This window comes from Salmo salar, chromosome ssa20 (genome assembly GCF_905237065.1).
Source record: "Salmo salar chromosome ssa20, Ssal_v3.1, whole genome shotgun sequence".
Classification (NCBI taxonomy): Eukaryota; Metazoa; Chordata; class Actinopteri; order Salmoniformes; family Salmonidae; genus Salmo; species Salmo salar.
Window position 1 is genome coordinate 55412803 of NC_059461.1, and position 17493 is coordinate 55430295.

The following is a 17493-nucleotide window of genomic DNA, read 5'->3' on the forward strand; positions in this document are numbered from 1 at the left end:
CAGAAAATGCTGATGATTCTTTCTGATAGGCTATATTACCATGTTGGTTATTGGCCGCACAATTCTGATACATTTCTGTATAGCCAGGTTCATTTAACAACCCTGGAACAAACCCCCACAGTGCATTTTGGTATCGTAAAAGTAATTATAGAATAGGCTATTAAATGTCCTATAGTTTTTACGCATGATAACATGATTTTATGATGACAAATCAGGTCATAAATAGTTTTCAATAGGATAGGCCTATGGCAATACATTTATTGGCTGATGATGACTATAGTAGTGGGTTTTTGTTTTTGTTGACTTAATGTAATTGATATATCTTCTCCATTACAGTGCCATAATGTCCCCACTTTGCTTGAAACAGCAGGCCATTTTATTGTTTCTGAAGATATGTAAATACCAGGCTAGCCTTCTAAAAATAGTGTTTTCTCGTTTTAACTGGAGGGGAAACTTTCACAGCTCCGTGGACCCCGTCTTGTGTTGTAAATTACTCTAAAGTAATATAATAATTATTTAAAACGGTTCTCTTTCCCCTCTCCCGCGGCGAGGGACCAACAGGCGGCCAAACTTCAATCGGCAGCGCGGTTGCTGGCACATGGGCCGGGGCAAGGCTTCACCGCGGGCGGCTTAGGGCATGACCTAGGGTGCAGCGAGCGCCGTAACATCAACCAACCTGCTGCCTTTTAACACCGCGGGAGGTTAATTCACAATAGCGATGATCATAGCCTTTAGACCCCACAAACATCGAAGCCATAGCATCAATGAAAAATGTGAACGGACAGGAAAAGTAACTAACTACACGGCTTAATAGGATATTTCTAATTGACTGACAGGGATACATCCATTTCAAGTTCTATTCTATTGTTTTATGTTTGTCATCATGGGTTAAAATAATGTATACATTTAATAGGCAACATTTTATAAATATAATCGATGCATGTATGGTGCATGTTTCAATATTGTGTGTAGGGCTTCATGAAGAGATTACTTGTGCATAGTAGCCTACTGCAGCAAATTCGGAGGTAGACTGGGACTTGTGCCCTATGCCCTTATCTTTGTCAGTCCAACATCCAAGCCGTTATTGTGCAAGATCCAAACATATTGATGAGGTTGCTGGTGTTGTAGGGATGCAACACTAGACTATTCCCTTGTGGAAGCACACCCTTGTGCTTCAATGAAGTCCATGTCATCCCATTTCTGACACCAATGCAGTGACTTTAGAGGTAAAGCCTCACGACTTAAAGGGGGAATCTGCAGTTGAAACAACAACAAAGCGGACACCCTATGTATTTTGGGTTCTGTTGGAGTACGACAGTTGAACTCAGGACATGAGGCATTTCTAACATATATTCTTCAAGAATAAATGGGTAGCCTATATATCATTCATTTAAAAGTAAAAAAAATGGATGCAGATTGCCCCTTTATAGCCTCAGCCTAGCATCTCTTTAGCACTGGCAGTTTGAAGTGACTCCCGTCACTAGCCGGCTACCACTCGGTTACTCAACCCTGCACCTTAGAGGTTGCTGCCCTGTGTACCTAGACATGGAATCACTGGCCACTTTAATTATGGAACACTAGTGACTTTAATAATGTTTAAGTACTGCTTTACTCATCTCATATGTATATACTGTATTCTATTCTACTGTATTTTAGTCAATGCCACTCCGACATTGCTCATCCTAATATTTATATATTCTTTAAATTAATTTTTTTTTACTTTTAGATTTGTGTGTATCGTTAGATATTACTGCACTTTTGGAGCTAGGAACACAAGCATTTCGCTACACCCGCAATAACATCTGCTAAGTATGTGTATGTAACCAATATAATTTGATTTGAAATCCATTTTTGTTGTTGTTGCAAATTCTGATTCAAATCTGTTGTTTTTCCTGCAGTCTGAACAGCCAAAAAGCACATGGAATTGGATATTTCAAATCTGATTCCTGGCCATGTGACTTCCTGACCATGAACAGTCAAATCTGATTTATTTGCCCTCAAGTGGTTTTTAGACTTTACAATGGCATATTTTGTTGCTTGCTAGCTACTCTGTTGACAGTTTGACAAGAGCATGTGGCAACTAACTAGCTTGTTAATGGTTTACAAACAAATTCGTTAATGTGCTAGAAAGTTAAACAGCTATCTAGCTAGCTAGTTGACTGCTGTGGCTAGCTAGCTAGTTGACTGCTGTGGCTAGCCAAAAATAACTCACTTTGAAAGTTGGATCGTCTTATCCTTTGAGGCTTTAAAAAAGTGTTCTTACACTGTGATTTTGAACATGCCGAGCAACTGGGAAACATCCATGGCAGGCACTGTTGTCACCTTAGCTTGCTACATAACTTCTAAGTGAGCACCACCACCAATCAGCCCACACCACCCCTCTTCAAAGGGTGTGACACTCTAGACCCAAACTGCTACAGACCTATATCTATCCTACCCTGTCTTTCTAAGGTCTTCGAAAGGCAAGTTAACAAACAGATTACCGACCATTTCGAATCCTACCTTACCTTCTCCGCTATGCAATCTGGTTTCAGAGCTGGTCATGGGTGCACCTCAGCCACGCTCAAGGTCCTAAACGATATCATAACCGCCATCGATAAGAGACATTACTGTGCAGCCGTATTCATCAACCTGGCCAAGGCTTTCGACTCTGTCAATCACCACATTCTTATTGACAGACTCAACAGCCTTGGTTTCTCAAATGATTGCCTCGCCTGGTTTACCAACTACTTCAATGATAGAGTTCAGTGTGTCAAATCGGAGGGCCTGTTGTCTGGACCTCTGGCAGTCTCTATGGGTGTGCCACAGGGTTCAATTCTCGGGCCGACTCTCTTCTCTGTATACATCAATGATGTTGGTCTTGCTGCTGGTGATTCTCTGATCCACCTCTACGCAGACGACACCATTCTGTATACTTCTGGCCCCTCTTTGGACACTGTGTTAACTAACCTCCAGATGAGCTTCAATGCCATACAACTCTCCTTCCATGGCCTCCAACTTCTCCTAAACGCAAGTAAAACTAAATGCATGCTATTCAATCGATCACTGCCCGCACTTGCTCGCCCATCCAGCATCACTACTCTGGACGGCTCTGACTTAGAATACGTGGACAACTACAAATACCTGGGTGTCTGGTTAGACTGTAAACTCTCCTTCCAGACTCACATTAAGCATCTCCAATCCAAAATTAAATCTAGAATCGGCTTCCTATATCGCAACAAAGCATCCTTCACTCATGCTGCCAAACATACCCTCGTAAAACTGACCATCCTACCGATCCTCGACTTCGGTGATGTCATCTATAAAATAGCCTCCAACACTCTACTCAACAAACTGGATGCAGTCTATCACAGTGCCATCCGTTTTGTCACCAAAGCCCCATACACTACCCACCATTGTGACCTGTACGCTCTCGTTGGTTGGCCCTCACTTCATACTCGTCGCCAAACCCACTGGCTACAGGTTATCTACAAGTCTCTGCTAGGTAAAGCCCCGCCTTATCTCAGCTCACTGGTCACCATAGCAGCACCCACTCGTAGCACCCGCTCCAGCAGGTATATCTCACTGGTCACCCCCAAAGCCAATTCCTCCTTTGGTCGTCTTTCCTTCCAGTTCTCTGCTGCCAATGACTGGAACAAACTGCAAAAATCTCTGAAGATGGAGACTCATATCTCCCTCACTCGCTTTAAGCACCAGCTGTCAGAGCAGCTCACAGATCACTGCACCTGTACATAGCACATCTGTAAACAGCCCATCTATCTACCTACCTCATCCCCATACTGTATTTATTTATTTATCTTGCTCCTTTGCACCCCAGTATCTCTACTTGCACATTCATCATCTGCACATCTACCATTCTAGTGTTTAATTGCTATATTGTAATTACTTCGTCACCATGGCCTATTTATTGCCTTAACTTACCTCATTTGCACTCACTGTATAAAGACTTCTTGTTTTCTTTTGTTCTACTGTATGTTTTGTTTATTCCATGTGTAACTCTGTGTTGTTGTATGTGTCGAATTGCTATGCTTTATCTTGGCCAGGTCGCAGTTGTAAATGAGAACTTGTTCTCAACTAGCCTACCTGGTTAAATAAAGGTGAAATAAAATAAAAATAAACCACTGCACACACACCCGTCGTTACTATGACAACTCGTGTAGCCATGTCAGTAAATGACTGCTGTCTGAACCACACACAAATCTGATTTGGTCACTTGTAACTTGCTGTTTGGACAGTCAGTATTACAAAATGGATTTGAAAAACAAAACTGATTTGAGCATTAAGGCCTGCAGTGTGAACAAGGCTTAAGTCCAACCCACCTATGCAAATAGGGGTCGGAATCTTTTGACAAGGATGCTGGTGTACTTAGGACGTCACACTATATATGATATTTTCAGTGTAGGGAGAGGATGTCAGAAGAAGTAGTTCTGAGTAGCCTATATGGCAAGGCTGCTGCAGTTGTTGGTCAGGACCTGTCAGGGTTGGAGCAGCTGCTGCTGTGCATGTGTGTGTGGGGGGGTCAATGTCAAGGTGCTCGTGATTTAAAGCTAGGCCTTACTGCAGACATTGCCCAAGGCTAAAGAGCAGAGAGAGGCTGAGCAGGAAACAACAGCAGGAGATGATGAAAAAGGTGTGTGTGAGTATGGGCTTGGGTGTGTATGTGTACCTGTTTGCATATCCATGTTCATCTGTGTGTCTATTTTTGTGTTTTCTGGATAGAACTAAGTCATTTGAGAATTGTTTCTTAACCAAATATCACAATTTCCTGCTAGACTGATTAAAATTTGCCAATACATTACATTGATTAAATGGTTTTTTATTGACATTGTGCAAACCCTCCGCCCCTACTGGACTTGTACATCACATCAGCCAGCCCATTGGGAGATGTCCTGGTCTACTGTGGTGTATTCACTAGGAACCAAATGGAAGCAAACGGGCCGAAACGGGGAGGGACTAACCTAAATTTGTCCAATAAGAAACGCTTGTTTCTATTGCAAAACCTTTTCCATAACAAAAAGTTTACTGCGATGTGCACTAAGAATACACTCCTGCTGTATCCAGAGGCAGAAACAATCAGCATTTCCTCATTAACACTAGGCCTATCTCTAGCTGGACTCTCTCCCTCTACATCCATGGCAGTACAAAACCTCAGCGGTCCATATTGTCATGATTTCTACTGCGTGGCCTTCACGTAGATAGCACAGGTACCCATGTACAGTGCATTCGGAAAGTATTCAGACCCCTTGACTTTTTCCACATTTTGTTAGGTTACAGCCTTATTCTAAAATGGATTAAATCCCCCGGATTAGAACAAAAGATACACTTCATATAACACTATTTCACGCGTTAAATAAGCTTTTAATTTGATATGTCAAATAACACAATTCTATTATAGAATGTTGTGTGTGCTGAATTTGTACATGCAAGCCAAGTGCCACCACTACTATCTGTAGCACTGTCAAAGCTGTACAAAAAAAGTTAGCAAACAAGCACACACTGGCCATGAACAATGTGTTTACAAAACCGCATTGGTGAAAATAGACCAAATTGTTAGAGTGAGGCACATAGGCTACTAACAGCTTACTACACAACATACACTTAATATTACTTTCGTAGCTACTGTAGACATATCTCTCTCGCATCCTACATAATTTATGAAGCAGCAGAAGACATTTTTGGACTCACGTTGTTGTGATGTGCTTGAACAGGAAAGTGGCGCGGTGGTCCTTCGTGGGCAAATTTTGTCATCAAATGGAAAGATGCCAGATTTACAATTCCAAGTTGAATGACTGTTCAAAATGTATTTTCCCAGTTTGAGCTGTTTATTCTCGACTTCCCAGTTGGAATGCTTGCAGTTAGCCACTGTCACCGATTCCTTACGAACCACTCATTGTTGAATTTGCGATCTCCTGTCACGCCCTGATCTTAGAGAGATGTTTTATTTCCTCTAGTTTGGTTAGGTCAGGGTGTGATGTGGAGAAGGCAATCTAGTTTTTGTATTTCTTTGTGTTTGGCCGAGTATGGTTCCTAATCAGAGGCAGCTGTCTATCGTTGTCTCTGATTGGGAATCATACTTAGGCAGCCCTTTTTCCCTTCTTCAGTTGTGGGATCTTGTTTTTGTACAGCTCAGTGTAAGCCTGCAGAACATGGCGTTCGTTTTCCGTTTTGTTGTTTTGTTTAGTGTTCTGAGTTATAATAAAATGTATCATGAGCACTTACCACGCTGCACCTTGGTCTCCTCTCTACAACGAGCGTCACATCTCCAAATTGTTGTGTAATGTTTATGTTCAATGGCCGATGAGCACCGATACGTTTTATCTATATTTTCTCTTCATTATTATGTGAAAGTAAGATGTTGACATGATCAGTCCAATCAAAGCTACTGTACATACAGTTGAAGTCGGAAGTTTGCATACACTTAGGTCATTAAAACTCATTTTTCAACAACTCCACAAATGTCTTGTTAACAAACTATAGTTTTGGCAAGTCGGTTAGGACATCTACTTTGTACATGACACAAGTAATTATTCCAACAATTGTTTACAGACAGATTATTTCACTTTGTTGTATCACAATTCCAGTGGGTCAGAAGTTTACATACACTAAGTTGACTGTGCCTTTAAACAGCTTGGAAAGTTCCAGAAAATTATGTCATGGCTTTAGAAGATTCTGATAGGCTAATTGACATCATTTGAGTCAATTGGAGGTGTACCTGTGGATGTATATCAAGGCCTACTTTCAAACTCAGTGCCTCTTTGCTTGACATCATGGGAAAATCAAAAGAAATCTGCCAAGACCTCAAAAAAACTATTGTAGACCTCCACAAGTTTGGTTCATCCTTGGGAGCAATTTCCAAATGCCTGAAGGTACCACGTTCATCTGTACAAACAATAGTACGCAAGTATAAACACCATGGGACCACGCAGCCGTCATACCGCTCAGGAAAGAGATGCGTTCTGTCTCCTAGAGTTGAACGTACTTTGGTGCGAAAAGTGAAAATCAATCCCAGAACAACAGCAAAGGACCTTGTGAAGATACTGGAGGAAACAGGTACAAAAGTATCTATAGCCACAGTAAAATGAGTCCTATATCGACATAACCTGAAAGGCCGCTGAGCAAGGAAGAAGCCACTGCTCCAAAACCGCCATAAAAAAGCCAGACTACGGGTTCGCACATGGGGACAAAGATTGTACTTTTAGGAGAAATGTCCTCTGGTCTGATGAAACAAAAATGTATCTGTTTGGCCATAATGACCATCGTTATGTTTGGAGGAAAAAGGGGGAGGCTTGCAAGCTGAAGAACACCATCCCAACCGTGAAGCACGGGGGTGGCAGCATCATGTTGTGGGGGTGCTTTGCTGCAGGAGGGACTGGTGCACTTCACAAAATGGATGGCATCATAAGGCAGGACAAATTGTGGATATATTGAAGCAACATCTCAAGACATCAGTCAGGAAGTTAAAGCTTGGTGGCAAATGGGTCTTCCAAATGGACAATGACCCCAAGCATACCGTTGAAGTCGGAAGTTTACATACACCTTAGCCAAATACATTTAAACTCAGTTTTTCACAATTCCTGACATTTAATCCTAGTAAAAATTCCCTGTCTTAGGTCAGTTAGGATCACCACTTTATTTTAAGAATGTGAAATGTCAGAATAATAGTAGAGAGTATGATTTATTTCTGCTTTTATTTCTTTCATCCCATTCCCATTGGGTCAGAAGTTTACATACACTTAGTATTTGGTAGCATTGCCTTTAAATTGTTTGACATTGGGTCAAACGTTTTGTGTAGCCTTCAACAAGTTTCCCACAATAAGATGGGTGAATTTTGTCCCATTCCTCCTGACAGAGCTGGTGTAAGTGAGTCAGTTTTACCTTGACTTTGTTGTCCTTAAGCCATTTTGCCACAACTTTGGAAGTACAGTTGAAGTCGGAAGTTTACATACACTTAGGTTGGAGTCATTAAAACTCGTTTTTCAACCACTCCACAAATGTCTTGTTAAGAAATTATAGTTTTGGCAAGTCGGTTAGTACATCTACTTTGTGCATGACACAAGTAATTTTTCCAACAATTGTTTACAGACAGATTATTTCATTATGTGGATATATTGAAGATTATGTGGATATATTGAAGCAACATCTCAAGACATCAGTCAGGAAGTTAAAGCTTGGTCGCAAATAGGTCTTCCAAATGGACAATGACCCCAAGCATACTTCAAAAGTTGTGGCAAAATGGCTTAAGGACATCAAAGTCAATGTATTGGAGTGGCCATCACAAAGCCCTGACCTCAATCCTATAGAAAATTTGTGGGCAGAACTGAAAAAGCGTGTGCGAGCAAGGAGGCCTACAAACCTGACTCAGTTACACCAGCTCTGTCAGGAGGAATGGGCCAAAATTTACCCAAAATATTGTGGGAAGCTTGTGGAAGGCTACCCAAAACGTTTGACCCAAGTTAAACAATTTAAAGGCAATGCTACCAAATACTAATTGAGTGTATGTAAACTTCTGACCCACTGGGAATGTGATGAAATAAATAAAAACTGAAATAAATCATTCTCTCTACTATTATTCTGACATTTCACATTCTTAAAATAAAGTGGTGATCCTAACTGACCTAAGACAGGGAATTTTTACTAGGATTAAATGTCAGGAATTGTGAAAAACGGAGTTTAAACGTATTTGTCTAAGGTGTATGTCAACTTCTGACTTCAACTGTATATATTTGTTTTTACATTGTTTGCAAACTGATATGTGACACGTATTAATGCCAAAATAACATGCCAAACAGGCAAGCCCCCCCCCCCCAATTTTTTTATATATATATTTCTTTTTTTTATTACTATAATTTTTTTTGCTAAAAATGTGGGTCTCAAAACAGGTGGGATCTAGAAGAAATTATTGTTGAGAGTTGCAATATTGAAATTTGGTTGTGCATCAGCAGTTTTAAGTAAGTTAGTCTAGCCAGCTATCTAAACTTGTAATAATCATGGTTGAATTATCGACGGAGGGGCCCCTATTGCTTTTGTTAGTCACTCTCACTCAGATATCATATTAAAAACTAAAAAGATTTCTCTCCACCCTATGGCAAAATGTGTAGAATTGCAGGACCTAAAACTTCAACATTTTCTGTCAGCTGTCAAGATGGGTGGCACTAAAGTGTTTGCTTAGGGCCCCCAAAACACTAGGGCCAACTGACTGCATGTGTGGGTATGGATGAGGATACGCAGACCTGCGTATGTGGCCCCTCATGATGAGAATCAGATTTTTTGGGGTCCCCCAGGCCCATCAACGTTGCCCATCTCTGACATAGACTGTGTCTCATGTCCAGCATGTTAATGGTAAAACGGTGGGCCGTTGACATAGTTGCTTGTGGAAGAGGATGGAGCCCCTGGGATAAACACTACTGGTTGCCCTTGGTTTGGTAACCTTGGCCAACCAGGCTAGTTGACACGGAATATGGTTACCCACGGTCCAGCGGGAACATCAGAGTGAGGTGACCTGCCAGTCAAGGAGCGGCACTTTCCAAAGGGGAGAAGAGGTGGGAGAGAGAGGGATAAAAGCACGGAGGGGAGGGGCAGAGTGCTTTTTTATGAGCTTGTGCCTCTCCAGTTTCTGGATTGTCTGGCCACATGGACATAAATTCTCTCTCTCTCTCTCTCTCTGTCTCTCTTTCTCTCTCTCTCTCTCTCTCTCTTTCTCTTAATTCAATTCAATTTCAATTTAAGGGCATATGTTTACATTGCCAAAAAAGTGAAATAGATAATAAAGAAAAGCAAAATAAACAATAAAAAATGTACAGTAAATATTACACTCACAAAAGTTCCAAAAGAATAAAGACATTTAAAATGTCATATTATGTCTATATACAGTGTTGTAATGATGTGCAAATAGTTAAAGTTCAAAAGGGAAAATTAACATAAATATGGGTTGTATTTACAATGGCGTTTGTTCTTCATTGGTTGACCTTTTCTTGTGGCAACAGGTCACAAATCTTGCTGCTGTGATTGCACACTGGTATTTCAACCAATATATATGGGAGTTTATCAAAATTTGATTTGTATTCAAATTCTTTATGGGTCTGTGTAATCTGAGGGAAATATGTGTCTCTAATATGGTCATACATTTGGCAGCAGGTTAGGAAGTGAAGCTCAGTTTCCACCTCATTTTGTGGGCAGTGTGCACATAGCCTGTTTTCTCTTGGGAGCCAGGTCTACCTTTGGCATCCTTTCTCAATAGCAAGGCTATGCTCACTGAGTCTGTACATAATCAAAGCTTTCCTTAATTTTGGGTCAGTCACAGTGGTCAGGTATTCTGCCACAGTGTACTTTTTGTTTAGGCCAAATAGCATTCTAGTTTGATTGGATTTTTGGAAATTCTTTCCAATGTGTCAAGTAATATATTTTTTGTTTTCTCATGTCCTGGGGCTCTGTGAGGTCTGTTTGTGTTTGTGAACAGAGCCCAAGGACCAGCTTGCTTAGAGGGCTCTTCTCCGGGTTAATTTCTCTGTAGGTGATGGCTTTGTTATGGAAAGTTTGGGAATCGCTTCCTTTTAGGTGGTTGTAGAATTTAACAGCTTTTTTCTGGATTTTGATTATTAGCGGGTATCGGCCTAATTCTGCTCTGCATGCATTATTTGGTGTTTTATGTTGTACACTGAGGATATTTTAGCAGAATTCTGCTTGCAGAGTCTCAATTTGGTGTTTGTCCCATTTTGTGAATTCCTGGTTGGTGAGCGGACCCCAGAACTCACAACCATAAAGGGCAATGGGTTCTATAAATGATTCAAGCATTTTTAGCCAGATCCTAATTGGTATATAAAATGTTATGTTCCTTTTGATGGCATAGAATTCCCTTCTTGCCTTGTCTTGCAGATCGTTCACAGTTTTGTAGAAGTTACCTGTGGCGCTGATGTTTAGGCCGAGGTATGTATAGTTTTTTGTGTGCTCTAGGGAAACGGTGACTAGATGGAATTTGTATTCGTGGTCCTGGCAACTGGACCTTTTTTGGAACACCATTATTTTTGTCTTACTGAGATTTACTGTCAGGGCCCAGGTCTGGTAGAATCTGTGCAGAAGATCTAGGTGCTGCTGTAAGCCCTCCTTGGTTGGTGACAGAAGCACCAGATCATCAGCAAACAGTAGACATTTGACTTCAGATTCTAGTAGGGTGAGGCTGGGTGCTGCAGACTGTTCTAGTGCCCTTATCAATTTGTTGATATATATGTTGAAGAGGGTGGGGCTTAAGCTGCATCCTTGGCTCACCCCCCGGCCCTGTGGAAAGAAATGTGTTTTTTGCCCATTTTAACCGCACAGTTGTTTGTGTACATGGATTTCATAATGTCGAATGTTTTCCCCCCCAACACCACTTTCTATCAATTTGTATAGCAGACCCTCATGCCAAATTGAGTCAAAAGCTTTTTTGAAATCAACGAAGCATGAGAAGACTTTGCCTCTGTTTTGGGTGTGCATGGTGAATACGTGCTCTGTCGTACGGTAATTTGGTAAAAAAAACAATTTGACATTTGCTCAGTACATTGTTTTCGCTGAAGAAATGTTTGAGTCTGCTGTTAATGATAATGCAGAGGATTTTCCCAAGGTTGCTGTTGACATATAGCCCCCCGGTTCTTATTGGGGTCAAATTTGTCTACACTTTTGTGGATTGGGGTGATCAGTCCTTGGTTCCAAATATTGGGGAATATCCCAGAGCTGAGGATGATGTTAGTGGTCTGTATATTTTATCATTTCATTTAGGATACCATCAACCTCACAGGCCTTTTTGTCCTGTAGTTCATTCAATGTAATTGGAGAATCCAGTGGGTTCTGGTAGCCTTTAATATTTGATTCTAAGATTTGTATTGGATCATGTTTATGTTTTTGCTGTTGGATCTTTGTTATAGAGCCAAAAAGATCGGAGAAGTGGTTTATCCATACATCTACCAAGGCACAAGGTGAGACCCAGGTGCAGACACAGGAGGCAGATGGTTGGAGTCTTAGCATGTTTAATAATCCAAAGGGGTAGACAAGAGAATGGTCGTGGACAGGCAAAAAGGTCAAAACCAGATCAGAGTCCAGGAGGTACAGAGTGGCAGACAGACTCGTAGTCAAGGCAGGCAGAATGGTCAGGCAGGCGGGTACAGAGTCCAGAAACAGGCAAGGGTCAAAACCAAGAGGACTAGAAAAAGGAGAATAGCAAAAAGGCGTACAGGAAAAACACACTGGTTGACTTGACTAAACATACAAGACGAACTGGCACAGAGAGACAGGAAACACAGGGATAAATACACTGGGGAATATAAGTGACACCTGGAGGGGGTGGAGACAATCACATGAACAGGTGAAACAGATCAGGGCGTGACATCTACATTTGTTTAGAATTTTCCCAGAAGTGGTTAGATTCTATGGATTCTTCAGTTACATTGAGCTGATTTCTGACGTGCTGTTCCTTATTTTTCCGTAGTGTATTTCTGTATTCTTTTAGTGATTCATCATAGTGAAGGCGTAGGCTCAGGTTTTCTGGGTCTCTATGTTTTTGGTTGGATAGGTTTCTCAATTTCTTTCTTAGGTTTTTGCATTCTTCATCAAACCATTTGTCATTGTTGTTAATTTTCTTAGGTTGTCTGCTTAACATTTTTATGTTTGTTAGGGAAGCTGAGAAGTCAAATATACTGTTTAGGTTTTCTACTGCCAAGTTTACCAGTTCACTATTAAAGTGAAACCTTATGTCCATGAAATATGTCTAGGGATGGAAGGGATTGAATTTGTTGTTGCCTAAGTTTTTGGGGGAGATTTCCACACTATTTTGCTTCTATCTATAGCATTTCTTAATATTCTTCAGTTCCTTTGGCTTTGATGCCTCATGATTGAGCATAGTTCTGTTTAAGTAGTGAGATTTTGCTGTGATTTGATAGATCACAGCAAAAGATACTCTGGGTTGAGGTCAGTGATAAAGTAGTCTACAGTATTACTGCCAAGAGATGAGCTGTAGGTGTACCTACCATAGGAGTCCCCTCGAAGCCTACCGTTGACTATGTACATACCCAGCTACAGTCAGAGCTGCAGGAGTTGTGTTGCAGGAGTTAAGTTTTTGTTGGTTATGTTGTCTAGGAGGGCATATGGGGGAGGGAATGCTGTCACCTCCAGGCAGGTGTTTGTCCCCCTGTGTGCTGAGGGTGTCGGGTTCTTGTCCAGTTCTGGCATTTAGGTCATCACAGGCTAGTACATGTTTCCTGATCCTGGAAATTGTTCATCTCCACCTCTAGGATGAAGCTGTCATTATTAAAGTATGGGGATTATATTGGGGGGGATATAGGTAGCACACATGAGGACATATCTCTCTCTCTCTCTCTCTCTCTCTCTCTCTCTCTCTCTCTCTCTCTCTCTCTCTCTCTCTCTCTCTCTCTCTCTCTCCCTTTCTCGCTCTCTTTTTTCTCTCTATCATCCTACCAGCCCATTTTCATCACCATAAAAATATTGTCTGTGAACTTATTCTCTCTCTGCCTGTCTGCATTTCTGTCTCCACCTGCTTAGACACTGTACTTCATTCACTACACTTAAACACTCTCTCTCCCACTCAAGCCCTACACTCCTCCTCTCCATCCCTCCACCATTTCATGTTTCCCTTCTTTTGGTGAAGTCATCACTGCCTTTCGCCAGCCATTCTCTCATTTTCTCCCCTTGTTTCTCTCCCTAGTTCCCTCTCTCCCTCTCCCTCCCTCCTTCACTCTCCTTATAGATGGAGATTAAGTCTGGGCTGGAGCCCCATCCGTTTCCCTGACTGTTTGTTATTAAGGAGATGGATGGAGGCTTGCAGTGCCAGCTCGACGCAGCCGCAATTACAGCAGGTCCAGTGATAGATGGAGAAAGAGCGAGGAGGGAGATGGAGAGAGGGGCATCTATCACGCCCTTTAATCTACCTGTCACTGCTGGGGAAGGAGGCTGGGCCTTGGGTGAGGTGGGAGGAGGTGGAGTGAGGATGGAAGAGATGAGAACTGGCCAATACAGCGCCTTGACTATTGGTTAAAGGTTTCATATCCTTATTTTGCTCTGTCCTTCCCCCAAACAATTACACGAAAAGACGCCTTCCAGTACTACAGTAATTAAATGTCCTCATTAACTAATTGATTGTCTTGAGGTTATTGAATTTCGTATTGAATTCTGGATGTTTGTGTGCCAGTGTGTGTCTGGCTGCTTAACAGTGTTGCATTAGATACTGTATGCTGTTATGTTGTTATGTGGATGTGTGCTGTTGATGGGTCATAACTTCCTCTATTTACAGGTCAGGAGACGAAGCCTCTAGAATTTCATTTGTTTGGTTTGAAGGGAAACGTTTTTGCACTGAGATAATTTAATGCACCTTGGTAGTACTGAGCATCTACATGTTTCAAATACCCAGTACACACATGTGCAAACACACACAATTAAGTGCATGCACCAAGAAACACATGCACACACGTACACACTCACATCACACCATCAAACATTGTGCTATGGCCCATGGCCTGCACACACCAACACACACCTGTTGGTGGTATCAAAGAAGCGACCACCTTAAGAGAAGCGCATGGTTTGACTCGTTTTTCTCCTCAATGTTAGAGAAATATTATGAAAGCTAATCCGAGCCTCTCCTCTCACTCCCCTCCTTATTCTCATCTGTCCAGGAGAGTGAGGTATGGGATGGAGGGATTCATTCTCTTCCGTTGGCCATGGGAATGATAGATGGACAGATGTGGGTAGATAGATCATACTGTTCACAGTTGGGCTTAGCCGAGAGTTACAGGCGTGACCGTGGGTTCCATTGATAGTGGGACACCTCTCTCCTTCCTCTCAGTGTGCACAATGATTTGAAAGAAAATAGCTGGTATAGGAAATATGGTGAAAACTTCCTCTAACCCATGCCTCAACCAATCCAATGCCTTTAGATTTGTGGGAAGTAGTGAACGAGTGTACACTTCAGGAGATATTATCGGGACACACCCATTGTGTAGTTCTACGGCCCAGCAGAGAGGAGACTGGAGGTTCAGTAACAACACTGAGAGTCAAGAGAACAGGAAAAAAACAAGAGTACTGAAAGTGGAGTCATTTAGAGAGTGCTCTCCCCATTGGCCCTCCTGTGCATTAGGGAGCCCATAGGCCAAGAAGGGTGTGCTTTTGTGTGTGTGTACGTGCCTGTGTGTGAGTGTGGGGGGGGGTGTACGTGTGTGCATGTCTATCTGTCTGTGTTTGTTCGAGAATGTTTTCAGAACTGTCAGCATGGAAACAGACCATGGTTTGTTTACCACTAACAACAGACGAGCTGAACATGGAATCATTTATCAGTTCTTCCTCAAGTGGTAGATTCATTTTTCAGGTAGAACGTGTCAACACCAACACTAGAGAATGCAAACTAGCAACTAGTAAAACATCCCTTTACAGCTACATACATGGATGTTCCTTTATGCAAGCTTGCAATGTACGTGAGTTAATGTGTGTGCTGTGTCCCTTTGTGTCCAAATGTGCGCATGCATGCATGTGCATGTGTGCGCTTATAGGTGGTTGAGCGTGCACTTCTCTCTGCACTAGTGTGTGCGTTTTCAATCATCATCTTGAATCAACTGTAAGTGCAGATGTGCTGTGACCTGACTAAGATCAGATAAAGTGCGTCCCCCCCCCCAGCTCTATTTGTCATGGGCCAGCTGTCGGGCTGCTGTGATTGGTTGTTGTGGGAGACAGATAGCCGATAGGCTCTGATTAACAGTAGTGACTCTGGAACTTACTCATTGATCAAGGGAACAGGCGCGGGGAGGGAGAAGACGGGAGGGAATGAGAGAGAGAAAAAGCATTCCCTGTCGCTCTGTCAGTGCTTGCTGATACCGTGATTGCGTCTGTGTGTGTGCGTGTGCGTGTGTGTGTGTGTGTATAATAAATACATAACGTAACATTGGTGATAAAAGAGCTTGGAAAAAACCTGCCGGCATTGTAGATATGGGGAATATTGGTCAGAAGGCCTAAAAGCACAGTGACACTGTACTGGTACCCCCTGTATTTAGCCTCATTATTGTTATTTTACTGCTGCTCTTTAATTATTTACTTTTATTTTATTTTTTTGTAGGTATTTTTCTTAAAACTGCATTGTTAGTTAAGGGCTTGGATGAAAGCATTTCACTGTAAGCTCTACACCTTTTGTATTTGGCACATATGACAAATAACATTTGATTTGATCATATCTGGTGTAGGCCTATACTAGTATAGATGTATAGAATGTGATATAGTAATGCTATTAAGTGCGAGAATCTCAGAAGGTTGGTCTCTCACACTCTCTCAATTCAATAGGCTTTATTGACATGAGGAAAATATGTTTACATTGCCAAAGCAAATGGAATAGACAAACAAAAGGGAAATAAACAAGGGAAACATTACACTCACAAAAGTTTTAAAGAATATAGACATTTAAAATATTATATTCTCTATGTACAGTGTTGTAACAATGTGCAAGTAGATGAAGTATGAAAGGAAAAATAAAGATATAAATATAGGTTGTATTTACATTGGGCTCCTCTGGTTGCCCTTTTGTCATGGCAACGGGCCACAAATCGTGCTGCTGTGATTGCACACTGCGGTATTTCGCCTAACAGATATGGGAGTGCATCAATGTTTGATTTGTTTTCAAATTCTTTGTGTGATCTGTGGGAAATATGTGTCTCTAATGTGGTCACTCTCTCCATGTTGGAGAATGTGTGCTTTTCATTGAAATAGGAATATATGCACGTCAAGGAGAAAAGCATACTGAGCCACCTTGCTAGTCCTCGTGTGTACTCACTCCCAGAACGGGAACTAGTAAAGGTCTTATCATACACCACATCCTGGGTATAATTCAAACATCCACCAAAGACAAGAAGGAAGATGTTGGGGTGTGAGTGAATCTAAGCCACACTGTATGTGTATCTAAGCATTGAGGGGCTCCATGCGGGTGGGTACTGTGGGAAATGGACTGCTGTGTAACTGCTAAAGACGGTCTGTGTGTGCTTGAATGTGAATATGTGTGCATGTAAGTACAGTACATCTGAGAGTGTATGTGTTATTATGTGTGTGTGTCCTAGTATAAACTGTAGTGTATTATCACTAACAGGAGTTGTGTGCATGAGTGCGTGATTGAGCTCTCTCTGTAGGGTGGTCAGTGGTGGGAGGTCGTGACCTGGTCGAATCCGGGGGAGTGGAGATCATCAATCAGCGAGGGGCAGGCCTGAGCAGCAGGACCATCACCACGCCTCCAACCCCACGGGGTAACAGATGGCCTTGGGACAACTGGCTCTTGCTCACCTCTCTCGTAACATGCACACACACAGTATATGCACCAACTCAACGATGCACACAAAAAATAACTCATACATATACACACACACACACACACACTATTTTGCATGCACGCATGACAGGATCTACACACAAACAGATCAGATACCCACACACTCAAAGTGCAAAGATAATTAAACATACACAAAGAAACACATGGTGCTA